At 44.5% G+C, this 25,765-nt stretch overlaps 1 protein-coding gene across 4 annotated transcripts in view; it reads left to right on the plus strand.

Moving 5' to 3' along the window:
* Positions 1 to 2,338: 2,338 nt before the first annotated feature.
* The window catches only part of ST3GAL1 (ST3 beta-galactoside alpha-2,3-sialyltransferase 1), an 81,473-nt gene continuing 58,046 nt past the window's right edge, over positions 2,339 to 25,765 (plus strand). The window contains exons 1-2 of one of the 4 annotated variants that reach the window (XM_075141131.1): positions 2,508 to 2,565; positions 19,220 to 19,449. The gene's annotated coding sequence lies outside the window, so the exon portion shown is untranslated. Of the gene's footprint in view, positions 2,566 to 6,518; positions 6,796 to 6,838; positions 6,856 to 19,219; positions 19,450 to 25,765 lie in introns of those variants that run through there. The other 3 variants (XM_075141129.1, XM_075141133.1, XM_075141132.1) reach the window with 3 other exon arrangements.

The raw sequence follows: 25,765 nt of genomic DNA on the forward strand, positions 1-25,765 counted from the left end.
ATTGCTGTGTCACGCCTCCCCGAGGCACTCCCGGGGCAAACACCTTCTTATTCTGCCTTGTTCTACAAAAAGGAGCTTTTCTGACCAAAACCAGCCACTGCAGAGCTCTCTTCCATATCTCCTCCTTGCAACTTGTAACCAAAGCTGGTATGGCTGCTCGGAGGGGAGCACCATGTCTTACCTCTTGCATACTCCAGAGAAATGATGCAGAGATAGGACTGAGAACACAGAAAAAACTTCATGTTACCCCCTGCTCCCTTTCTTCAGTCATAGAATCATAGAATCATAGAATCATAGAATCATAGAATGTTTTGGGTTGGAAGGGACCTTAGAGATCATCCAGTTCCAACCCCCCTGCCATGGGCAGGGACACCTTCCACTAGACCAGGTTGCGCAAAGCCCCATCCAACCTGGCCTTGAACACTTCCACGGAGGGGGCATCCACAAATTTTCTGGGCAACCTGTTCCAGTGTCATCCTAATAAACCGTCATTAATTAGGACAATCTTGACTTTGTGCTTTCCTTGATACAACCTGTAGACACAGTAGTAAAACTTCATACACTGTATGATAAGAAATCACCTATTTTACTAGAATCATTCTTTTTCTCTCTTAAACTCATGGACAGAGCAGGTGTGGTACAAGAGGTAGTGAAATGCAGAGTGCTCAGACTCTTCCTTCCCTTGGCACTGTTGCTTTCATAGGATATTCTTTGGAACCCTCATCATCCTCTCATTCCCTCCATCATCTCAAAAATGTTTGGGAGAGATCCCCAAACCTGATGCACAGCCTTTTTGCTGGTGAGCTGTTCCCCAGTGATTTTTTCATAAACAGACCCACTCACCCACAATCATCAGGAAGGAAATGAAGCAGCAAATTCAACTAATTTGCCTCAAGGTATGAGACCATTAAGTCGAGAGGGTTACAGAAGCTGTCACAGGTGATCAAATCGGAGCTCCTCAAGGGCCCTATCCCACCTCCAGCAAAGTGGCAAGCAGCTCCTGGGAAAAAGCAGTGAAGAGCTATTTAATACACTGTTTCCCCCACACAGTAATTCCTTGTGTTGATACATTCCTTGTAAAAGAAGCCTATTATTTTTTTACCCTCATTACTTTAGATTAAATCCCTTCCAAGCCCTGTTTATGAAGGACATAATACTTTGTTGCTCTGCAGTATCCAGGGGCAGGATTTAGTGATGGGGTGAGTCCCTTAAAGGTTTTGTACGGGCTTACGCTCCTAAGCAGAAAGCTCAGCCTGTCGCAGGTACTCACACCCGAATGCAAATATCTGCACAGCGCGGTGCACGATGTGACACCGGTCTAAATTCACACTTAAGCTTTTACTAATATAACTCTATGGAAACAAGCTCAGTGATGATTGATGACTTACAGCTCCTACGTAGCGCATTACAGTTTCCAGTGGAAGTATGTTGTGCTGGATGTAATAAACCAACAACGTGGGCAGTTTCAGTAAGGAGATTAATAACCTATAAACTCATCTGCTTCATAAAGGGAGTTATGCACCGGCTGTCCAGCGTTAAGGAACATATTTTTTCAGAGCTCAGGAGTAGGTTTTTCCCTCTGACATGTGCTGTGGATGTTCACTGTGCACGTTACACTGCCTACGGGGGGACTGGAGAGAAAAACAGAGAGATCATTTGCTTCTTTGGAGGTGCTATAATCTCCCCACTTCTCATCTTGGCTCCAGTCTTTACACATCGACACTAAAAAAGCCAGCATTATGTTCTTAAATAGTTTAGCAGACACTTTATCAGTTGAATGTATCTGTCTGGGGGATTCTTTAATGATGCTGTAGTCTTTTTAATTCTACAGCATTTTATAGTCACCTTAAAAATGTCTGATGCTGGACTGAAAGTAGATATGTACTATTTTTTATTACTATTAATGATGCAAAGTATGTTTTCTCCTCTGAGAAGCACTGAATTTCTTTTCACTTTCCCTGCTGTGATCACCTCTGGGATCCGTATTTCAGGCACAGGAGTTTCAGGGTAGCGGTGAGAACACAGGTATTTCTGGGTGGTGACCCTCTAGGGAGGGTGCTGACCCTCGAGCCGCAGCTCAGGGGGGAAGTTTGGGTTGGCCGCCGTGAGCCCCTCGCCCGTCCCCCGCCCCCGGGGACGGCCGCAGCCCCGACGGGCGCGCCGCGCGCCTCTCCGCCGCGCAGCCCCCGCGGGCGCGCAGCCCCGCGCAAGGGCCCGGAGGGGTGGAAGGGGAAGGGAGGACGGGGGGGGCCGCCCCGGCACCGCCCTGCCCGGCTCCGAGGAGGAGCCGCCGGGGCTCCCGGCGCCGTCCACGTGGCCGGGGGCGCGCTATATGAGCGGGCAGGAAGCCCTGCCGGGGAGGGAAGGGGAGGGACGGGGCGCCCGGAGCGGCTCCGCGGGCAGCGCAGGCAGGCAGCGAGGCGGCAGCGGCAGCAGCAGCAGCAGCAGCAGCAGCAGCGGCGGCGGCGGCAGCAGCAGCAGCAGCGACCGACCGACCGACCGCCCGCCCGACAGCCCTTCCCTGGCCATGGGGCTTGCCGGCCCGCCGGCCCCCCGCGCCCCGCCGTGAGTACCGCGGGACACCCCCCCATCCCCCGCCGCCCTCCTCCTCCGCCTTCCTCCCCCTTCCTCCCCGCTTACCTGCAAATCCTCCCGCTTCCCCTGCTGCAAAAGGCGCGGCGGGAGCCTCCCCCTCTCTTCCAGCTCCTCATTCGGCTGTTAAGTTGTTGGGTTTTTTCTTTATTATTATTATTATTATTATTTAGAAGCAGGGGGTGGCCCCGGCGCTGGCGGAGCTTGCAGCATCCTCCGGCGGGTGCCCCGGCACTCCGGAGCGGGTAAGCTTCGCCCCATCCAGCCGGGATTTCCCGGGTGCAGAGGTGGGCTCCGGAGCAAGGCACATCTTCGGGCGATGCCCGTGCAGCACCGTGCGCTGGGCGGCGGGGGGACCTCCCCCGGCAGGCTGCCCCACGGCATCCCCCGGTCCACGGGGGATCGGTCCTGCCCCGTGCCCTGCGTGGCCGAGCAGCTCTGCTGCAGGCTGGGCGCTGGCAGGAGGGGAGCAGCGGGAGGGACCAGCCTGGCGGAGTCCTGCACCCTGATTTTTTTTTTTTATTATATTTATTTTTGTTCCCTTGGGTAGGCTGCGTGGCGAGAGAGGAAAGCCAGTACTACTCCGTTAGAGGGGAAAAAGCAGACTAGCTGTCTTAGGTACCCGCTTGCAGAATTAATTTCCAGTGGAGTATAAATAACTAATCTTCGAGGTCAGCAGTTTGGTTGTTAGGTGTGTTTTTATTACACTTGATATATTTATCTCTATAGCAATCATACATCCCAGGTCCTTGCTGTGATTGATTTTAGTCTTGGCATAAATGAAAACAAACCGGTAAAAAAATGCCTTGATGCATATTTACTTATTTGAGAGACACAAGATTTTTCAACTCTTTGTAACGGTTGGGCTTGTATATATCCAATACACTGAAATAACTCATTACATATATAATTGTAAGTCTGAATTATATATTTGCCTGCTGGGCACACATGTTAAAGGAAAAACCTCCCTGATTAAGGATCTTTCAGAGAGATTGGAAGGGTGACAAAGCTCTTGTAATCTTTTGGGTCAATTTTCATAAGCTCCAAAAGCTCTCTTTGGAAAGGAAATTAAATTTCAGTGTGGAAAAAGGACAGGAAATTCAAGGATATAAAAAAGAAAGTCCCTGTTCTACTTTGATCCTGTCCTCAGGAGTTCATTTACATTGGTGCTCTTCAGTGACATAAGTTAAAATGAAGAGTTGCCTTTAACTGGAGTCTTCCTGCCTCTTGGCAGTTCAGAAGATACTCAATTAGCAGCACACTCCTCCTGTATATTATTTACACGGTTTTAGCTGGAGGGGTGGCATCTGCTTTGAAATATTTGGATTGCTACATCCATAGTGTCCCGTGCGATCCATGCCAGCCAGTGCCTTCTACAGCCGATATGTTCACCCCTCCTCAATTTTTACAGCTCGATTCAAAGCCAGCGGTGCTCTGCCCACTGTTCATAATGCCTCGACAGAGCTGCTCTCATGTTAGAAGTTGGGGTTGGCCCCAGGTCCTCTTTCCTGCTTTTGGCAACGGCACGACGGTTATCTGCAGGGCACGGCTGCGCTTGAGGTCCTTTCTGGGCTCACTTGGGAACCTGACAGTTTTTAATCTGTTTGAACACATGTTCAGGAGGTGGCAGGGGGTGGAGGAGGGAATGGTTGGATGTGAATAAAAAAGGTGAATTTGTTTATTAGTTAAAGGTACTTGTTTTCCTGATTATCCTGGAAACAACAAAACCCCTGCGTAGGTTTATGGTGAACTTGGTGCTCTGTTCCTCCGCCAATTTCTCACTTCATTTACTCTATTTTGGCGCTGCTGTAGGATAACGTTTCAGCGGCAGCAGGTTTAAATCCTGTGCCTCACAAAGACAAAGTCCTGCTCTACGGTCCTGCCAAACCAGCTTTAAAACTACCACTAGATTTTTGAAGTACTCGTCTGTCCAAGTACTAATATACATTTATTTTACCTTTCTGCTAGTAGCGTGTAAGAGCATAGTCTCTGAAAGAGCAAAAGAAGAGAAAAATCTGATTCCTTATTCTTTTGGCTCTCTAACTTGGTGCACAGTCTGATTGTGCAGTGCAGACAGCGAGTTGCCCTGTTTGTATGAATTTTTCACAGATCCCAGCCAGAAAGGAACTTGCAGCCTTGTTTGCAGTTTTTCTTCCAAACTTGGTGAGATTAATAATGGTGATGGCATCTCAATTGAGATAGGTAGCTTTTAAAAATAAACATTATTTTATATAAGACTTTGTATCTGCTTATCAGTTTGCTTTTTTGTTTATGTAAAACTGGGAGTAATTTGGGTCATGCAGATGGCAGTTCCATCTTCTAGGTTATAACGGCATCTTTTATGCCAAGTGCATTGCAAATGCTGCTGTTAAATGATAGCAGTAATACGTTTTTATGAGGAGCTTCTTTGAGAAGTATTTTCAAAAGTGTGGTGAAACAGAAATGTGCTTCAAAAAGCAAAGGAGTAAGAGCAAATCCAGCTCCATAGTAAATTTAAAGTGCTGTTAATCCCACCACCTGGTGGAGCTTTTCATGGCACCAGCTGAGGGAACTCTGACTAAGGATGCATTTTTTTGTCTTGTTTCAACACTGTCAGATGCTACATGTAGAGTTTCTTTAACTTTTTTCTTTCTCATACCAGACTTAATTAATTTTCTGTATCTTCTATATATTCTATACTTTGCAGAAGGCAGCATAGGACTATCAGTGTCTCATCTGAAACAGCACTCCTCTGTAGGTAGGTGAATCAGTGAAGTAGGAGATAAATGTCTTCCTTCCTGTCCTTGTCTTTCCCTTGCAGCACACTTTTTTCTTTCTTTTTTTCTTTTTTTTTTTTTTTTTTTTTCCCAAAGGCAGTATGCTGCTGGCATAGAACATGACTGTAACCTGGGCATCCAGAAGCTATTTGTTTTCACCTAGAAGCACCTAAGAAATGGAAGAATTACTTTTAATAGCCAGCCCCTTTTCCAAGATGCTCTGATGAAACCTTTCAGTACAAGCTCAGTTAGCTTTGTTCTAATAATTTGATATAAATATTGCTATAAAATATTTACTAAACAGCCTGTGTACAATCAAGCTTGCAAGGAGAAGAGAAGCAGACACGTTTTTGACTGACCTGAGATTATTGATATAGGTTAAAACATGGGTGTAAATTCCACTGAATAAGGCAAAGTGCGGCAGAGAGACGTGCCCCTCTCTGAAGTATGTAGTTCTGCCTAACTGCATCAAAGCCTGTCTATCATCTTTGTTATGCCTATTAGCTGTTAAATGAAAATCTGAGTAAGTCAGAGGTATGCACGTTAAAAATAACTTTAGGACTATCTGTCAGCTCCCACCTCAGAGTAGAATTACTTACAACAGTGAGGAACTTCCTTGCCCCATACAGATGTTTCCTGAGCAGTGTGACTAATGCAAAAGACACAAATTTCCAGACAAATTGCTGTTGTGTTTGTATTGCTCTTATTGCCATAGTGCCTCTGTCAGCAGACAACAGACTAACAGGCTTCGGCTAGCCTAGGAAGGTGGTAGCTCCTATCTGCCTCTCGAGTCCCGGCAGGCACGGTACGCCTGGTCCCACCGGTGAGATGGATAAATGCCTTTGCAGCCCATCCAAAGCAGGTCTGCATCCCTCTCTGGACTAGCCTGGTGTTTGAAGATTGATTCAACTCATTGCCCAGGAGGTATCTGTTCTGTGTTGCCCAGCAGGTGTCTGCTCCAGGGAGCTGTGAATCACCTACCTGGCCTCGGGGATCTTTGCTTCTTAACCACAATCACTTAGTGCCAGTTGTACTGCCCTGAACTACCTGTCCTGGCCTGGAGCTGGTCCAGAAAGATGTGAGTCTCTGACTCCTTGTGTCATATTTGTGACCCCGGGAAGGTGGCTTAGATGTCTAGGGCATCTCCAGTGGTATCCAAAACCTGTGTTTGGCAACTGAATTGACCCTGTGAGAGCTAGATGTGCTTTCTGGGCACTAACCTTTAACTTATGAAATAGATAACGTTATCAACATGTGGCATCTGTTTAAGAGGGAAGTTCGTTAGAGTGGAGTTGTCTCCTACCTCATGTGAGTCTTGTTCTGATAAGGGCTCTGGGCCACCCTGGCACTCCTTAACAGCAGCCACAGAGGACCCTTCTGGTCATCTTTCCCACTGTTACCCCAACCTCCTCTTTCTACCAGTGCTGAGCATCCCATGCTCTGGTTTGTAAGTAGCAAACTCAAGTCACTTCGCAGAAAATGTCCTGTGAGGCTTTGAAAAGCTCTTGTAAGTCAGGGCTGCACAACACCCACAGCTGTGAAATAGCCGTGGAGTGTGGAAAATGGGGGACCCTGGGGGACAGGGAGCTCTTTTTAAAAGAAACTCCCAATACCATTGGTAGAAGCTTGCTCTGAAGCGTGAGTTAAGATTAGGGATGTCGTCAATTGTAAAGACTGTAGTAATTGTTAAAATGCAATTCTGGGGGGAAAGGAGGGTGGAAAGCAATTCGTTCCTGGCTCTGCTGCGCTTTGAAGTGTTCTCGATTAAGTTGCGTCATCTGGACTGACGTGCGTGTCCTTCCTCTGGGAGAAGACGACTTACACCCTGCGTACGAGACGACAAAGCCTTTGGGCAGAGAGGGGGTGTATTATTTCAGGAAATCTGTAAACTTCATAAACCCACAGCTGTTTCTGTCGGCCGATCGCGAGGTTTTGCTGAGTGCAAAAGAGGCACAACGTAAATGGTTGTACCCTGCGTCTGGTGACAAGAGTTTGAAGTGTAACTTTCTTACTCTGAGGACATCATCCTAATAGAGCCTTTGTTTTTTGTAGTAGCTTTTCCATTTCTTTGGAAGTCCTTTCTCCCAGCAGTAGTTTTCGATGCAGACTCAGCCCTCCATAGCTTTCTGCCCCAAAGGGTTTGAGTGCAGGAGGAGTGAGTGGCTGTGGTTGGAGCCCACAGGGTCCAAACATCACCTTCCCCACCTTACTGGTTCCTAACACAGGACTGCTGCTGGCATGGAGGTGACCACACATACTCTGGGTATCCCTAAAGCTCCCCCGAGCCAGATCAGTCCTTACCTATCCCTTTGAAGGATCATTCTGCAGAGCAAAAACTGGTACAGTGAAGCTGAGGTATTAAATTGGATGCAATTTTAAAATGTCTCTGGACTAGATAATTGCTACTGACATTTTCCCAGGATCGGTGGCTTTTTTAGTAGTGTGTTTTGTTTTTTGTTTTTTTTTTTTTTTTTTTTTTTTTGCTGTGGTACATCAACACAAAACAAAGGTTGTTCATTTTAAAGGACACTACATTATTTCTGGAGGCTGGATCTTCAATCAATGACTTAATCTTACATATCTGAAATGTTATGTGTGCTGACACATCACAGCTCGACAAAGAAATCTCATTCTATCACACCTGCCAGCTCAGTTAATATGACCCTGCTAGGGAAGCATGAGGCGTCACCTCCAGTTTTTTTAGGTAGGAATCAGGTTCCCTATCTGCAGCTTAAATTCAATGCACACTACACGTGGCCAGATTTGGATTTTTTTTTTAAGGTACCTGCTTATATCCTGGCATGCAAAACCGTAGATCAAATTGGAAGATGTCGTCTGAATATTTGGGTTGAAACATATTGGTTTGAGTCCTACAGACAGTCATTTGGGATTAGTCTTGAAGCAGAGACCTGTGTTACTTCATCCTGAGACTTCTACAAAGTCATATAGAGAACATGGTCTAGGGCTACGTGCCACTTGAATCGGAGCTGACCTTACAGTATTTGTCTCTTTTACGACACCCTACAGTGCCTCCGAAGCTGTCAGGGTGCGATAAGGGCATCCATGCCTATATCTTAAATTCCTTTAGTCTGATGGGATATGGTGATGCCTTTTACATGACCTGCCCAGGTATACCGGCTGCAGCCTGCATTAGTGCTAACTATTGCTCCATGCTTTCTTTTAATAGATACTGATTTAAATCAGTTTGTGCAGATGATCTGACTTAAATATTTTGGTGACAAAACTGAGAAAAATATTGGTTCACATTGAACAAAGCAAACCTTAATTAAAGAAAGACAGGTCAAGGTAATTATGGTTTTGACCAAGTGAGGCATTCTTGCTTTTTGGTTTGCTTAATCTTAATTCCAGGTCCATCTCAAACTCTCAGGTAGTCAAAATTACTCATTTTGAAAGAGCCAAGAAGAAGGCTTGCCTTCAGAAATGTCAGAATGATTCCTCTGAATTTGATGTGACCTGCATTGACACAGTTTATGTCGGCCAATGACAATACTGATATTATACCTGAATTTGGGTTTTTGTTTCTTGGCTCTTTGAAACTATTTTTGTATTGAAGTTATTATTCTTCAGAAGGTTCACCCAGCTTTTTTCTTCAGGAGCAATTCTGTGCATTTCAAGTAAAGAAAGGATCTCTCCCGCTTCTCGGTCTAATGCTTATTAGAAGAATTAGAAATCTTCCTTCTTGATCTCTCTCTTCTCTTTCCCCCTCCCACATCCTCTGCTTTTCCCCTTCAGATAAAATTTGCTCTTGTTGAGAAGCGATGACTGTATGATCAGAGACCTGACTGTATGATTCATCCTGAAAAGTAAAACTGAACTTTTGCTTGCCCTGTATCCCGTTAACAAAAGTTTGGCATCAAACTTCAAATGTTAATGCTGAGGGCTACCTAATATCTCCAGGTGATCAAGCAGTAGCACTGGTGGAAACACAAAGCAGGTAGATACTAAGGAGGCTCATACAATTCAGCAGCTGAGAATGCCATAACCTTTGCAATGAAGTTATGCAAGTTATGATGAAGTTATCTGTCATGCTCTGGAGATTATCCTTACACGGAAATGTAAGGAAAAATTGCATTAGCCTTTCTAAAAGGTTAGTAGTTAAACAGACCCTTGCAAAAACTTCTCTTGCTTAGGAAGGCAATATTCAAATGTAAACTGGCTTTTATAAGATATCATATGGAAATCAAAGTCCTCTTTTATGGTGCAAAGAGGAAGAAAACAGTTTGGAAGGGTAGTGTGGACATGCTTTATACATTTGGCAAAAGGCAGGTCCTTTCTTTTGGGCTGCCAGAAATGCCTATGGTGTGTCTTACCCATGTAACTGGGGACTCTGTAAGTCTGGGCAGGAGGCACAGCTGTGGGTCCAGAGGATACAGCTTTGCTTCAAGATCTCATCTCCAGGTGAAAAACTTACCTCCACTGACGTTTTTCTGGTGGCTGCAATGTGGTGACGTGAGGTGCCCATAGAAATACAAAGTGTGTGTGAGATATGAGAGCTTCTTCAGACCTTCAGGGAGAGTTTTCCTAGTTTCATCTTCATTTCTCTCCTTCCTGAGTAGACACCGAAATATCCTTCAGTCCTGCTGTTCTGGTACCCTTCTGTGGTTTTTGTCCCTTTTTTGCATGTGTTCTTCCTCTCATCAGTCCCCTTTCCACAACTGCTCCTTGCTAGAAGAGAACAGACTATTTCTGCGGCTCCCACCATTCCCCTTCCTCTGCCATGCTTTGTTCTCTGCGTGCCGAGGTCAAAGCGAACCAAGACATTGGGAGAGCTGGGGACACTTGAACTTTGCATCTGAGGACACTGTTGTGACTGAGAACCTGGAGTTGGCTTGGATTGCTGAGCCCCATCCCATCTCAGCTCTCTGCTCCAGTCTTGCCAGCTGTAAATGACAGCGTTTCGGTTTCCTGGAGGTTGAGTTCAGCCTGTAAAATGCGTAGAGACTCCAGTAAAGATATAAACATTGCCCTTTTGACCAACAGCTTGATTTTGAATTGGGAAAGTAAAAGGAAATCTTCAACTGCATGGACAGAAGAGCTTTAGAGATGGGACGTTGGCTTCAGCGATTTGCTGTCTGCCACTCCATTGAGTAGTGCTGTCATCAGAGATGTGCAAAAGCACTGCCGATGCAACAAAAATCACCTATATTTCTGCTTTGTCTGCTACAATGAGGTTATCGCCGTAGTGGTACAAGGATTGAGCAATTTAGTGCTTTTTCCATGTGGCTGTTGGTGCGCTGCTTTTGCTTGCCTGGTTCCTGAGAGCTTAGAGAGAAACATAAAGTGTCATTGACTCACTGTGGCTGTCGCAGCACATTTTCTGTGAATATTGCAAAAATATGCAAAAATAGATATGGAAAATTAAGAACTGCTTCAGACCAGAAATGATACAGGCTTTTCCTCTATCGTGGTAGCAGGATGCATGAAATAGCAGCAGCTGGGAAGCTGGAGCATAGCCGTCCTGCCATCTCAGATGACCACTTTATTAGCTTGCTAAGGCAGCGAGATGTACGTGCAGTTTGAGAGACAACCTAATAAAGCAAACCCATTAAAAAGCGTGCTGATCACAGACAGACTTTGCCCCAGGCCACAAGATTAGGTTTGATAGGACTTGTTTAAGTATATACATAGTTGTGTGCAATATTCCTGTGCTTTTTGGCCCCTTTGAGAAACTGCAAGTGTTTCATTCACCTGTAGGATATGTGCACTGTCTCTCAGGACACGGGAGAACTGTGATACATATTCCAGACTGAGGAAAAATGGGGTGATTTATGTCTCGTACAAGTGGGAATTTCACTCAAGTTACAGGAAATAAATGTGATAGAAATTGAGACACCTACTTCTTTTTTTTTTTTTAAATGGTCCTTTAAAATCATGGAAGTTTTCAGAAAAATAAAACATATATATTGATCAATGTATATGTTGGTCCTCCAAGTGTTGCTGTGATTTGACATAATGTTCACAATTCAGACAGTTAAATTACACCAACAAGAGTTGGGTGTACATGCCCAGTTAAGATACTGATTTGTGCCCTACCTGGGCTTCCCCTAAAGCACCGTAACTCTGGCATGTAAAATGGCCAATGCTTCAAACAGAAATAAGCCTCGAGCAACTACATAAGTGGTCGTGAGGCCAAAGAGCGAAGGAGCAGGAGATGAATGCTGGCTGTTGGAAAAAATACAAGGTTGTTAAAAATGACAGGGTGATACAGTAATTGCCGAAGTGGCTAAAACGTTTGCTGGTAGCAATGAAACAAAGGAGTTTAGAATAAGTTGCCTCTCTGCAAGGCGAGGGTCTCCTGTTGATACCGAGTTGAGTGTAAGTATTGGCAGAGGATGTAACTGCAATTCATTTGGAGATATTTTTAATAGGGGAAAAATTGGAGGTTTGGATGGAAAAGAATTGAGAGGTTAGAATTACCATCCCAGCTCGTTCGGAGGGGGATGTCTCTGTTTCACACAGCACCGGGAGAAGAGGCTGCTCGTTTCTTCCTCTGCTGCCGTCTGACCCGCTGCCGGCGTAGGAAAGGGGCTCGTTTGTTGTGCTTTGTTTCTGCTGGCTTAAAAGGAGGACATATGCTTTTCCTTTACTGGTAAAAACTCTGGATGAAGAATGCTATTTAAAGCTAAAATTTTACCAGATTAAGCCAGAAGTTCTCAGTGCGGTCACTGCCTCTATTGTTTCTTGGAGACGAGCTTCCCCCACCCTAGTTTCGATAGTAGCCCTTTGTCCCTGTGGCTTAAAATACCCAAGACCTGTCAGTGGGGACTGTCGTCACACTAATTGACAAACAGTCCTAAAAAATTTGCCCCATTTAAAGTTATTATTTTGGAAAAAGCACAGTTGTCCTATGGGAACAAGCCCAACCAAGAGTTAGATGTTAGTGCAGCAGAAAGGAATCCTGTGATCCTCCTCAGGCGAGCTATCGGGGACCCACACATCCCGGTTTTCTTCTTTCGTCTGTGTATGAATTTCTGAAAGAAGCTTTGCTCAAAATGTCATTTCCCTGATTTATCTTACCACACGCAAACTTAGAGGTTCTCTGTGTTTTATGAAAAAAAAACCCAGCACAGCTTCCTTTTGGAAAACTGCAGTTCATCAAGGTGTAATTCTCCCCGAGGTTGTTCTCAGAGCCACTAACCACACTTTTGGCATGTCTCTGAATTTGGAAGATAATATTATGAGTCTAGCTGTTGTCTGCCAGTAAAAATTTTACGCGCTTACTGTCTTGCTTAGAAATTTACTGGCTGTGATACGCAGAAGATATCGGTGTGTGTCCTCAGTGAAGAGCTTCTCATGGAACAGGCTGGAGGTGGAACAAGACACCCCGAGACAACCTGCTGCCCTTCCTACGGGAGTTGCAGGCTTGCTTGGCAGAGGTGCACGCACCGAGGGTGGGATCACCAGGGTGGTGCATAACCTTTCCCACTCTCAGAAGAAACCACCTGGCTTTTCAAGACAGCTCTTCCACAGGGTGAAACTTGGTGCCACCCGTTCCTGCTGACAGCCTCCTCGCTTAAATTGTGAAATCTGGCATTCTGCCTCGGTGCCCGCGGGTCGAGCTGAGGGTAAAACCAGCTGAGATTTGCTCGTTTTGAAAAGCATCTCCTTCACAGTCCCTCACCTCTACAAAGGGAACCGTTCCGAATTTGTCAAAGTCCGGATGCCTTTTTTACTTTTGTATCTAATCAGGTTTCATTTGACAAGTGTAGCTCTTAGAGACGGAAATTCTGTTATTAGGGCACTGACACTTTTCTGAATATTAAAAACCCTCTTGCTTTTATAGCTGTCAGAATCAATCTTTCCGGTCTCCCCTTCCAGCTGCCATGCTCTCTTCTGAGCCGATTGCTACTCCCGAGCAGGTACGTGGCAGCATTGCTTTGGCTGGCACCAACAATGTTGACTTCCAAGGAAATTAAGGTGATTCTGCATCTCGGACCAAGTGCTGTGTTTTGTTTTTCATTTTCTCTTCCATCCGTAACAAATGCTGCATGACGGTTTCACCTTTCTCCAAGAGAGATTAGGGCTGTGCACAGTAACCTTGAGTATAGACTTCTCATATCTAATGAGCTCATTAGGGCTTGATCTGCTCATTACCTGGAGACTGTTAAAGGCAAGACCAAAATATCTCACGGAGACAGGGTGGGTAGCATGCTTCCCTCTGAGTCAGCACAGGAATGTTGCTCAGCACGTGTGTTCAAATTGATTGCTGAAGCTGTCATCCACTTAATGAGACTTACAAAGCTCGTGACTTCTCATAATCTTTAAAACACATGGCACTTGTATGAACGGGCTTGTGCGTGGTGGTTTCCTTACCCAAAGGCATCAGGACTCTTTTCAATCTGTATAGCAGGGTACTTTCCTTAGAGCCATGGGTCATCACTGTCCAAGAGTCCGGTTGAAGGTAAATGAAGATAAAATTTTCTTTCTTACAAAGTTACCCTCTCCTTCCCAAAGAAAATTCTTTCATAGGTGTGACAGCCCTTGACAGTCCACTTATAACTCCTACTGAAATTCAACTTTCTGTCCAAAGTTGTTGGGACAGATTGTTACAAGCCTTTTTTCTCCTCAAAGGCCATGGGTAAGGGATCCTTGTCAACAGTGCATGGTAAAAGATTTCAGATCTTAAGGCATGCAGTGGGAACCTGCAGAGTGACTTGAGTGTTGGGAGAGTTAAAATTGGTTTTTTTTTTTCAGGAGGTGCAGAACAAAGCAACACAGTTGGCATCTATTATTAAAGGTGTCATTCAGTCTGCTCAGTAGGCTATTTTGGGAGGCACAAACAGTGTAAGCATCATGGCAGAGAAACTAAACTACTCCACATCAAATAAGAATAGTATTTATGCAGGCTCATGCTATCCTTCTCAGTGGGTAACTTCATAATTCCCCATCACTTGTGAGATTTGTATCTTGATCTAAATAGGATGGAGATTTATATCTTAGCCTCTTTCACCAGGATTCTCTAGGTGCACTCAAACCGGTGTGTTAGCAGGGATGTACCACAAGCACAGTGAATAGCAAAACTTGTATCCTTTTGGTATAGTTGCACAGTGAGGCATGGTTTTATCAAGGTTTTCGATCTTACCTGAAAATAAGCAAGGTCACTGGCATGTTTGTCTTTTTATTGCCTGAACCTTCAAAGGAGATGGTGGCAGGGGAAGGATACAAGTGACTTTCAGATGACATTTCATTCATTCGTAGCAATGCTGGAATTCCTGTTGAGATGCTTCCTAAGGATGTTACACGCATCTGGCAAAAGCTCTGCTTATTTTTTCTTTTGATGTATGCCCAGAGCCAGATGCTGTAAATCAAAGTAATTAAATGTGTTGTTTTTTGGTAAAAGGTGGTTACTGTAGTTCATTTTAAGGTTCGGGGGTCAGGAGGGATCTTTAAACACAACTTTGCTCAGGCTGTGTAATTTGAAGTTTTTTTTTCTTTTTTTTTAATTGCAAAGCTTATTAAATAACTTTGTAAGCAAAACTATTTTGCAAAGACAAACGTCTTCTGTTGAGTGTTGTCAGCAGCATTTCCTTCACTCCTCAGCTCAGAGTGCTTTAGGCAGAACGGGAGAGGGACATGCTGAAGGAGAATTGCTTTGTGCTTAGCAGAATTAGAATAAGCCCAGCAAGCACATGGTTTGTGCTTATTTCCAAGAGCCTGAATCTGATCTCGCTCCTACTAATCTCTAAAGGGATTATGCCTGATTTACACCATGCTGAATGAAATCAGAGTCTGGCCCTGAAAGCCTATTTGTTCTTCAGACATTGTCTCAAGGCAGCTGACCTGCAAATATGAAAAAGCAGCTTGGCTTCCTGCAGGTTAATTGTTTAAATTTGTCAAGCTAAGTGGACTATAGCTTGTTTAGAAGAGTTTATTTTAAACTAAAGACTCTTTATCCAGGAAACTCTATTGTAGAAACTCAGGCTAGAATTCATTTACCTCTACTGGACGAATAAGAGATGGTAATCAGGGGACCCTCTTTGGTACAACACAGTGCCCTTTATTTGCATAGTACCTTTCGTCCGAGGATATTAAATAACTACTTCATTGCAATTCTGGAAGCTGTTCAGTCAGACAAGTCTCTTTAATGACCTGCAGTGACTAGTTACTAGCAGTGTAGTAAAAATAAGCTAGTACACTAGGTCTCTGGTCCTGAGTGGCATCTGTAAGAAAAGGTTTGCAACCTAGAACAGGGTGAAGCTGTTAGCTGAAAATACTGGGATTTCTGGAATAAAGACTACGACCTATCTATCTGCTGTGAAGAAAATTGATCTTTATTAGCACAAGTTCAGCTAGTGTTCACTGAGACAAGTACTAAAGGCAAACGTACAGTTTTGGGGTGCGAAAGCACAAGTTACTTTTAGAGCGTCATGGCCAACTCCTTTACAGCCCCAAATTGATACACTTTTTGTTTAGATTTTGATTGTCTATGTGCTCATTTTTAAGGCTGTGTTTATATCATACCTGTCTGTATCATGATAAAAGGAAAGTGGAATACACCTTTTCATAGGGCTGCTCTAAAGGAAACTAGCGTGTTATTATATACCCGTGCATATTCTCAAATGAACAAGTCGCATTTCTCATTGCTGCAAAGCACAATTTTGATGTAGTGACACACTTGCACAATGTTTGAACTACCTAAACGCGGCCATATAATGCCAGGGAGCAAGACGGGTGGCCTCATGCGATGGCCTGCCTTATTCCTTTTGAAAATTTTATTCTCGAATTCTGTTGTCAGCTTTGATTTCCCAATAACTGTCTCTTTGCCATGACTGTTTGAGATGCTGCAATCTTTCAACTACAGCAGTGCTATATAGCAATCAGGGTCGTTAATATTTATAAACACTAAAAGCATGGGGGACATGAGTAAGTGAATCAAATGTCTTAATTACTGTCTTTGGGAAGAGATGGTAAATGACTGTCTCGGCAGACTAGCAGGGTGTATTCGCAAAGGGAAATGACAAGGCACATACAAGGTTGTTTAGATGACTGCGGAGGGTCCTGTCTTTATGGACCATAGCATACCTACAGCCCATAATTCACCCAGCGTAGTGAAAAACACGGAATTCTGGGACACTTGTCCAAAAGGCGCAGTGCAGGAAGATTTTACTCACACTGGTTCAGTTATCCCATACAAACATCTGCTCCTGCGGTGGAGCTGAGCCACCTTTTCCTGGCTGAAAGCGTGGCTACGACGTTGAGTATATTGAACCAAATTTGACATGCACAGTCGTTTGACTGGAGAATACCCTTAATTTTCTTTACAATGAGTAAGGAAGTCTGCTGCTTCATCAAAGGCGTAATTTAGCTTTATTGCTAGTTGCTCCAAGTTGTTAGCCATGACTAATGTAAGCCCTGTCTGTCTTATCAGCAGAGACTGGAGGAGCTAATGAGTGTATTCCTGGAGAACAGACTTCATTGATTCAAACTGAAATAGCTGGTGAGCGATGCTCTGAAGAGTTTGCATTAAGAATAAAAACCTGGTTGGTTTTGTATAAGGAATCCAGAAAATCACGTAGTGAACTTTCAGTATTTTTCTGTTTTCCACAAAAAACCCATCATCATCGTCTTCACAGGTCCATGCCTCTTTACTTTTCTATATTCTCCATCAATGATCTGGATGAGGGGATCGAGTGCTCCCTCAGTAAGTTTGCAGATGACACCAAGCTGGGCGGGAGTGTTGATCTGCTGGAGGGTAGGAAGGCTCTGCAGAGGGACCTGGACAGGCTGGATCCATGGGCCAAGGCCAACTGTATGAGGTTCAACAAGGCCAAGTGCCGGGTCCTGCACTTTGGCCACAACAACCCCAGGCAACGCTACAGGCTTGGGGAAGAGTGGCTGGAAAGCTGCCCAGAGGAAAAGGACCTGGGGGTGCTGGTTGACAGCCGGCTGAACATGAGCCGGCAGTGTGCCCAGGTGGCCAAGAAGGCCAACGGCATCCTGGCCTGTGTCAGAAATAGTGTGGCCAGCAGGAGCAGGGAGGTGATCGTGCCCCTGTACTCGGCACTGGTGAGGCCGCACCTCGAATCCTGTGTTCAGTTTTGGGCCTCTCACTACAAGAAGGACATGGAGGTGCTGGAGCGTGTCCAGAGGAGGGCAATGAAGCTGGTGAAGGGCCTGGAGCACAAATCTTATGAGGAGCGGCTGAGGGAACTGGGGTTGTTTAGTCCGGAGAAAAGGAGGCTGAGGGGAGAACTTAATGCCCTCTACAACTACCTGAAAGCAGGTTTATGTTGTATATTAGGAAAAATTTCTTCACTGAAAAGGTTCTCAAGCACTGGAACAGGCTGCCCAGGGAAGTGGTTGAGTCACCATCCCTGGAAGTATTTAAAAGACGTGTAGTCGTGTCACTTAGGGACATGGTTTAGTGGTGGACTTGGCAGTGTTAGGTTTATGGTTGGACTCGATGATCTTAAAGGTCTTTTCCAACCTAAATGATTCTATGATTCTAGGATTCACCTGATATAAAACAGAATAAGTGGCACAGCCACATAAGCAAATGTACAATTTAGTGGGGGAATGAAACCTCCTGGTTTCTGCACTGCTCAGCAAAGCTCTCCCCTCCTGCATCCTCTCCTCTGTGGCAACACGTGCATCAACCTGGGTCCGCTTCATCGAAAAGGAGTGATGCTGGAGCTTCCTTTGGAGCTTTTGCCATTTGATTGAATCAAATTGCTCTAAAAATTCTCTACATCTGTATCCCCACTGTAGATAAGAGATTTTTTTTCCCTATTTGTCTCTCCTCTCAGCTGGTCCCACTAAGGCCGTTGCCACAGCAGATGTAGAGGTGGAGAAAATTCCAAATACACCATGTGCCAGATATAAACTATACTGCCTTACCGAACTGGTTAATGCTGTTTAGCTGACAATTCTGTAATGTAGAAAAAGCTGCGTATTATTGGCCAAGCACTTCATAATTTTCTGGTATTTCTAAAATGGATGCCAGCACTTGGAAATATTGAGTAATTTTTAATTGAAGGGATATGATCAGTAGGTGATTAGTTTGTGAAGTGCCTTGGATGTATGCTGTGTTGTAGAGACAAGCCATCTGGAGCGAGCCTGTGGTTTAGCTTCTGTAATGAGTAGCCACAGGCTGCGATGCCAAAATGACCAGCTTTATTACGTAGGTGAAGATCTTGAGTAATTCAATTCATTTTCACAGATCTAAATGAACTAAAATGGGATCATAATTTGGCCCAAAGTTTTAGTTTCATGCTCTTAATTATTAAGCCAGGATCATCAATGCATCTTCCAGTATCCTTAATATAACCAGGCACCGCAAATCAGACTGAGTTTTTTCCTCTGCCTGCAGCTTTTACCAAATTCGCTGTGGCCTGTTTTGCCTGGACAAGCAGTGTGGCTCCCTTAGCTGTTTCTTATATCTGCTGCTCCTCTAACCTGCAAGCATAGTCCTCTGCTTCTGATCTTGGGGCTAGGCTGGCAGAGTAGAAGAATCAGAATAGTTTGGGTTGGAAGGGACCTTTAAAGGTCATTTAGTCCAATCCCCCCATGGGCAGGGACATCTTCAACTAGATCAGGTTGCTCAGAGCCCCGTCCAACCTGACCTTGAATGTTTCCAGGGATGGGGCATCTACCACCTCTCTGTTGCAGTAGTACTGTCTCACCAGTGGGGGTTACTGGGCAGAAGGAGTCCCATCATAAATCTTAGTTACAAAGCCCGTAGCTGGCATTGCTGCAGGGTACCTGGGCTGTACTGTTACTGGGTACCTGCAGCAGTAGCATCTGTGTTGCCAGTCTTGTAGCTGCTGGAATTAATTACTCTAAAATGGAGATTGATTAGTAGTATCACACCAAAATTAATCCTCCCTCTTTCTGAAATTACCATTACACAGTCTTTTTGCTGAAGCCCGATCAATCACAGTGATGTACAGCATTAAAACTCGCATCCGAAGTGCTGCCCAGTATCCGATGTATCAAGGGGTGTAGGAAGGAGCGAGGGTGACTGGAGGGAGTGACTGGAAGTAACTGAAAGAAAAAAATCCTTGAGAAGGCTTTGATCTGAAGTTGGATATCTGTGCACCGAGGGAGGGGTGTACTTCTAGGAGAAGGGCACAGTCTGCATGTAAGTAGATGTATTCTATTTGATGTGCCGAGATCAAGGTGTTGGAGCCTTTAACTGCTCATCAGCCGTCTTATCTTGCATTTTTCCTATTAATTCTTCCCTTGTGTTTAAGTTTTTCCCTCTTGTTCTGTGAAGCATTCTTATGCAAAGCCAAATTTCCTGCAACTCAAGCAAGCTGTTTGCTGCACAACGGGAGCAGAGATGCCGGAGTTTTGGCTTTGCATAAAAACGCATCACTTATTTTTCTTTTTTTTTTTCTTTTTTTTTCCTCCTCAATCTTGTTATTAAGTGAGCAGTACTTTAATGAAGCATTTAATGGAGGGGAAAAAAAATGCAACTATGTCCTGTAGATTATTCCCAGATCCCTGAAGAAAAGAGTATTTACAGATTAAAGCCCTTACTGTTTCCTGTGACATTGCAAAGCAAACAATGAACAGGACTTGAAAAGCTCTAGTCTCTCCAGGTTTGGAACACCAGCCTCTCTCAGAACATCAAAAAACCATGGCAGCACTTTTTCATGGTACCAGATGACTAAATTTCATAGCAGATTCTCCTCCAATTTAATGCTGCTAATGACTATGTGAACGAGACTTAAAATGTAAGCGCAAGTTTAAAACCTCAACTTCAGCATTTGAACTTAAACAAGTCTGTACAGGAAGAGTCTGTTGGGAAGGGAAGCATCAGTTTAAAATTGTCAAGTAGTCCAGTTTTTATTGCCATTTCCCCAAAGCCATGCAATCCGTGGTAGACCCAGGAATAAATTGCAGTTCTTGCTGTAAGCACGGAGAAATGGCGTGCTCTGAACGCTGGCTCATGATGAACAAGCCAGCGGTCTCTCTCTCTCAGCAAGAGGTGAGTCACTTGGGTAATTCCTTTTTTTAAACAGCAGAACCAGATTCATGCTTCAAGCAGCCTTAGACAGCCAAAGAGGAATAAACTTCAGGTTAAAACCTTGTGTTTCATGTCATTACCTTCTTCTTCCTTTTTCCCCTGCAGTGACAATGTGTCAGTGGATAACAACGGGAAGGGGAACTATGCCACATGTGGGAATAATAAAAGCTAGCAAGGTCTACATTGTGAGGTCCCAAACTACAACAAGAAAAATGGAAGCACCTTTCTTGCCTTCTAATGTACGGGAAAGAAAAATAGAGGCAGGTTTAGGTGGAGCATTTGGGCAAGCTGAACACAGATTTTCCCTACACAAGGAAGCTCCCTTGGAGCAGGTGAGGAGATGTATATGTACAACTACCCATCCTTGATCAAGGGAAGTCTGTTATTTGTGAAATATCCAGACTATGTCTGTAACACATTTTGCTGATACGAGCCTGAATCACGAGCCTCCCAACTGCACTGTCCAACAACATCTGGTAATACTTGGCCCCTCTACCTGCAGTGCTGCTAGAGCCACAGCTTTGAAAAGATGAGTTTCAGTGACAATATTGATCTGAGCTTGTTCTTAACTACTGTATAATCACAGGCGGAGCACTGGTGACCTACAGTTTCAGGGAAACAGGATAACATTTACTTTATCTTTGTTCCAACAAAAATCTGTAACATGATCTCTGATCCCAGCCTTTGAAGGGGTCCTGTTCGTAGAGATTAGGTAAATAGAGATTCTGCTTGTTTTTAAAGTAAGCAAAAGGGGACAGACTTTGGATAGGACACTGGATTGGAGAGACAGTTTCGTTTCTATCTCTGCCGTACAAGAGCTGGGAACTCCACTTTGACTGGTGTGGTTTTGCCAGCTATAGACTATAACTGCTACTTTGCACCTCTTTCAGAGCTTGCCTGGTTTTAATTAATATTTCTTTTCTATCCCTTTTTAAAATGTGCTATCACACTAAAAATTTTTGGAACGGAGCTGTATGGGTCTTCACAGTATACTGAAATATTGACAGTCAGGCATCTACCGTTGAAGAGTTGAAATGCAGATGGCTTATTCCGTGGGATAGTCACAGATGCCAGAAGTTTAAAGTAATGAAGACATAAGGGGAACCTTTGAATTTGCAGTATAAGGAGATTCTGGTAGCATAAATAACACTATGGGCTCTTTTTCTCTCTTTAAGGGTTCTCCATATCCCATGTTGTGCAAACATGACTGATGAGATGTTAAAATGTGCCAGAGTAATATTCCTAGAGACTCCACTGTTGTGGATGGGGAAAGGAGAATTTAATGCTTATTTGATCCTAAATATACCTATTTATAAAATAAAAGTGTGCTTCCTTTTGCTGGACAAGTATTTTATGGCACCTGAGTTCTCAATGTATAAGAGTATTAACTAAATGGTTTTGGTTTTGTAAGCTACAACCTTGTAACCCTTAATATACAAGATGAGAAGAATGAATGTGGCTCATCAATAGCTCTTGATAGGTAGTAGACATGGTTGCAAATGGCAGCGTGTTGTTGGCAGTATGTGGAGAGTAGGTGTCCCTCAGCAGGATTTGGTGGCCCTGCTTGGCAAAGAGGTAGAACATTCTTGGAGAAGGTATCAAAGTGGGATGCTGCTGGCTGCCTGCCTGTGAAAACAGAGGTGAAATCCAGCCACGATGACCCTTGAGCAGTAAAGGGTACATGGGTAGGGGAATGGATCAGTCCATTAGTGCCCCATGGGATCATAATTTGGAGGGCTGCCAGGCCCAAAGAAGCTGCCAAGGTGTCAACCTTTCGGGCAGAAAACCTTGGTGGGTGGAGGAATTGCTGCTGCCCTGGCAACTCTGTAATCTGAGGTGCCGTATGGACTGCAATTACTCTGGTACCTACTCAGAGATGTTACTCTCATACTTTACTTGACATGCAGTGATGGAGAGTGGAGGGAGCCACTGCCACAACACTCGTCTTTTCTTCTCTGGCAGGATGAAACCTAGAACAGTGTTATCTCTGTCTCCTCTTGGTCACAGCACTGGGAAGGGGGATGGAGATATGGTGATTGTACCTGTGCTACGGAAGGTGGTTTTGGGTTCGCAGGGCTTCCCATCTGTGGCAGCTCCAGTACATTTTGTTCCCAGGCATGTCTTTATTCTTCATTTCTGTGGCTTTTCACGCAAGGCAGCAGTGAGAGCGCTGTCCTCCTGGGTGTTCTGGGCTGGCGGTGAGGACAAAAAGGGGCGAGGAGAAGCTGTTAAGCAGAGTCGGTGCTCAGAGGAGCCGAGAAAACGGATAGAAAAAAAGCCTGGCTTCTGGGACTCATTTCCTGAGGAAGTATAACAGGGCATAAAAACATGTGGGATGACTAAGATATGAAGGAAAACCATGCTTGTGTTTGGCGACAAGCCCTGCCCTTCAGCGCTGAGGGTAGGGCTTGGTTTCCACGTCTCTCTCCAGGTCTAGCACACGTGTGGCTCTCATGGGCAAGACTCCTGCTCCATCTGCCCCCTCTCAGTGCTGCTGGCTGACAGCCCTATTGGCAGAATCGATACTGGGAATAATATGCTGCTGCGACCTCGTAATTTAGAAATGACCTTGCAGAAGGAAGTATGTTCTCCGGCGTCGCCAAGGGAATTGGAGCTTCATTTTCTTTTAAGAATACTCCTCTTTCTTTTAATTGGGAGAAAACTGCTCGCCTTATGAAATGAAAGGGAGCGCACGGAAGACAGGCCCGGGGAGAGGAGAAGCAGTTCATGCTCCGACTGGAGCAGAGAGTGTTTTCCTGTCTTGGGACTTTGCTTAGAGCGCAGAAGATCGGTGTGGGATGCATCTGACTAAGTGCAAGCATCTGCAACGCATGCGCTGCTGTCAGAGCTGGTTATCTGTCCTCCTTTTATGGGTCACAAAGAGAAATAGGTACTTTAGCATGTGACTTGTCTCATTCTAGAGGAAACATCTTAAAAACAGGCTCTGGAGCTGGGACTTCATCCCTGTTGACAGTTAAGGAAGCCTCGATGACTTGCTCAGGTGCTGAGATGTAAAGTTAGATCAGATGGGTCCTGCTCTGGCCTGGCTGGGCGTTAGATCCCATTAACCTCTTCGCTAGGGATGCAAGTGCCGTAGGGTAGAGACTGGGGCATCTAAACCAAGGGAGCTAACGCTGGTTTTGTGGTTTTCTTCTTCTGTGGAGAATTGAGGCCCTAAGGCTGTGTCCATCAGGTAAGGGCTTTCAGAGCCCAAACAGCACTGAGCTGTCTGCACCCTGCTGAAAGTCAGTGAGAGCTGTGCCTACCTGCTTCTTTCATGCCATTTAAAAAACCCCATATATATATTTTGGTGTTATCTATTAAAAAAACACCCAGCACATAGATGTTGTCCCTTGTAGATGAGTGTGAAAGAGATGGAGAAGCTTCTTTATGGTCCAAAATTAACAGGATCTGCTTTTTTTCTGTGGGAAGGAAGAAAAATATTACTGGCCTGATTGATTCAGAGCTGCCCTGCAGGCCCCAGGCCCCAGACTCTTTTTCATAAAAGCTTACTACATATAAACAAAGAGTCAAAACCCAAATAATCAATCATGCTAAAATGCATGGCTTAGCTGAAAACTAACCCAGCCGGTGTCTTCCCACTGAGTGACCCTCCTTGTACCCTCTCATAGACGAGAGGTCCAGACTGACCCGATGCCAGGCGCCCACGCGTGCAATGAGTGAAGCCTTTTGCAAAGTGTTTGTTTTCCACATGAGAAAACAACTTCCTCAAGTATTTAATACTTGGCCTTGTCCCCTGCTTGAAAGAATGCTGCGAGCCCTCTGCCACAGGGCAAACGTGAGCATTTTCTTTCTGAAATGAAAGAATAGCAACTTTTAAGTTCCAGTGAGGCATTGCTGCTTTGTCAAAGTCTAGTTGACCCTGAAACTTGCCACTGCGCTACAGTTCTGAGTAAAGCAGAAAAGCAGGGTTTCTGATATGCCAGACATTGGATCTCATGCTTTGAGCCGTATTGTCTCCAAAACGTTGAGGAGGAGATGGCTTTTGCTATCTTAAAGAGCCTTTCACAAATTTCTGGTGGTCTTCTGAAGCACTAATTGCTGCTGAGAATCTGGGGAAGGAATTTCCTGCACAAATGTCTGATCAGTTGTAATTTCTGCGGTAATTTCCCTTTGTTCACACTGTTCAGATGCTTTTTTCCAATGTTTTTTAGCAGAGCATTCATGAACTCTTTTTTCAGTAGCATAGTTCTGCTGTGTACGCAAGTCACCGTTGATATTATAACACATTTGCCTTTAATTTGATAGCCCCATTGCTCTCACACTTGTTCACTGTCATTGCAAAAAAGTGCTTTTATTAGCTTTTCTCAGGAAGGGATGGGGGATGCAGAAGTGAAATTTCTTTAGCAGAGAAACATCATTTCTGCTCTCTGCTAATAACTAAATATGTAAAAGAATAAAGCTAAAAATATTGATCATTCTGTAGAGAAGTGGAAGGACCGCTGCCTTGCAAATGCAGCTGTGGAATGTGAAAACATGATTCGCGTTCAGAAGATTTTGGATTGTAATTCAGCATCACACCTCTGCCGCCCGGCACTCCGCTCTGTGTCTCTCTGTGTGTTCAGCTCATAATATTTTGAGTATTTGTGACTAGCTGGACAGCTATAGCCTTAGATGTGATGTGGTCTAAAATCCTCTGAGACACTGAAATACTTGGAGGCAAGGATAGATGTTGCTAAAGAGCACATGATGTAACTGGAAAGTCTGACCGCAGAAAGCCCAAATGTCTGCTAGAGGCACTATTTGCTTAATTACCTAAGTTTGGACATTTAAGGAACTATGTAAAAAAACCCAAACAACTAAGTTGTGGGCAGTTTTTTTGAGGTCTAAAATGACAGTGATGAATGATCCTTAGACTTTCAAAATACAGATGCTTCCAGAAAAACAAACAAACAAACAAACCTCTACTATCTGCCATTTTAGCAAACGAATTTTCTTTTTTTTTTTTTTTAAATTTTGGTAGCTTTTAAATCAAAAGTTGCATTTCAGGCTGCTGGGAATGCTACGTCTGCTTCACAGTGATGCTTTCCTAATTTCCAAGGTTTGTGCTGAACCATTCATGAATATCTGGTTTCTCACAGTCCCCCAAATTACTATCCGCCCGCGTGCAGCTTTGCGCTGGGATGGCTCTCTGGTGCTCTGGCCGCTGCCATTTCTTAATGCCAGACCTCAGAGAATGACAACTTCCCAGCACAAAGCATTTGTCCTGGAGTTCTGCTTTTGCATTGCCATATTCTAATTTTTTTCCCTCCCCCCAACCTGCTGCTGCTGACCACGCTGAACCTGTGTCCCGATATGTATCCTATGCTACCCTGAAATCTCATGCACAGGAAGCATCTGGCTGTTCCCCTGCTGGATGGGGAATTCTTTCAGCAGATTATCTCTGTTTCATTCTGCTTCATTC

Source organism: Calonectris borealis, chromosome 2, assembly GCF_964195595.1.
Source record: "Calonectris borealis chromosome 2, bCalBor7.hap1.2, whole genome shotgun sequence".
Lineage (NCBI taxonomy): Eukaryota > Metazoa > Chordata > Aves > Procellariiformes > Procellariidae > Calonectris > Calonectris borealis.